We start from the raw sequence: 1,550 nt of genomic DNA, 5'->3' as shown, positions 1-1,550 counted from the left end.
TCGGGTCAGTCAAGAAATTAACAGGTGCCTCTTTCTTAGCGGAAACCCCGACACGCTTAAATATGTCAAACAAAACATCCCTAACCATATCGTGCCTGTATTTGAACCCCGGGAGTTCTTTACAGTGAACTGCATGCTCTCCAAAATAGTCCAAACATGTCTTGCGACACACAGGACATATCTCGTCAGCTGGGAATATGGGAATCATGAGTCACTATTTGAGAATAGTACGATACTCCACGGGAGACATGTGTTGGCCAAGCCCATCTATAGGGATAGCCAGAAGAAAATCTTGAGCATGTGGTGCACGTAAGCACTGGAAAACCGCTTTCTGCCGAGCCGTCATGTCGAGATGCACTTCCATATCTTGGACAATTTTACGAAAAAGGGCACTCGCCAGTGTATTCTGGGATTTAGGGGGGGCGGTGTCTTTAGTAGTAAAATTGTTAAGGTCAAAATCTGGAAGCTTGTTGCGAATGGATGCCAAGCACAATCATAATCAGAATCCATACCATGTATACCGCTATCCCGTAAGATGTGGTCTTGCAATACCCAAGATTGGGCCTTTGAGGCAACAAAAGCATAGGAGGTAGCCTCTACTGCCGAGTATAAACCCAAACCCCCAAACCTAATGGGTAAGGAAGCAATTCGCCATTGTATGTCACCAAAGAAAGGGCCCCCACAAACCACAATGTCCTCAATCGCCCCGCACAATCCATTGTCAAAGAATATTGCCGCCTCCTCCATGTGAACGGGTTGGCAAGTCCTCAACCCAAAGAAAAGCTTAGCAATGCCCATACAAGACCGAAGAAGAAGGAGCTCACTCTGGGGGTCAGACAATTGTGGAAGAAGGCGCATCAAATTCACAGCGTTTTCGACTCTCTTTATGGCTAAGCTGCGAATGAAAATAGCATCTCTACTAACAGCTCCCCCAAGAAGTTTCACCCCTAAAGGCGGCCTCCCGATGTACGCCGGGAATAGCCCCTCCCGTAACTTCCTACCATCACACGAGGGCCAAAAGAGCTCGGTTTTCTTGATATTCAGCTGAAGGCCCAATTTTGGGCCAATCACCGTAATGATGTCCAATGCTTTGACCACCTCCGCCGAATCTCCAATAAGCGTGCCATCATCCAAGTACCATGCATGGAGAAGAAGCTTCCAATTGTCTCTAATCTTATGCAAGAGCGGGTGCAACACAATGGCAAAGAGAAGTGGTCCCAAGGGGTCTCCTTGCTGAACCCAGTAGAAGACCGAATATGTGTGTTGCCTAGATATAACCTTGCTGCTTGACCATATAGGAATTCTACCCAAAAGGAAATAGAGGGACACCTCAATCTGACCTCATGAAGTAATGCGGATCTATCAACAAGGTTAAAGGCATTAGAGAAGTCCACGGTAAGCATGGAGAGAGATTTGTCATCGTGACGCTCACTCAACAACCTATTGGCGCTATATAAAACGGCCTCAGCGCCACCCGACACCCCGACTCAGAACTGAAAATCATTGAGATATTTGGTCATTTCTTTACCAACCCCTTTCATGGCCAACTT

Source organism: Lactuca virosa, chromosome 7 (assembly GCF_052849685.1).
Source record: "Lactuca virosa cultivar CGN04683 chromosome 7, Lactuca_virosa_CGN04683_v6, whole genome shotgun sequence".
In the NCBI taxonomy this organism is placed as follows: Eukaryota; Viridiplantae; Streptophyta; class Magnoliopsida; order Asterales; family Asteraceae; genus Lactuca; species Lactuca virosa.
Note: the sequence above shows the minus strand (reverse complement) of the source record.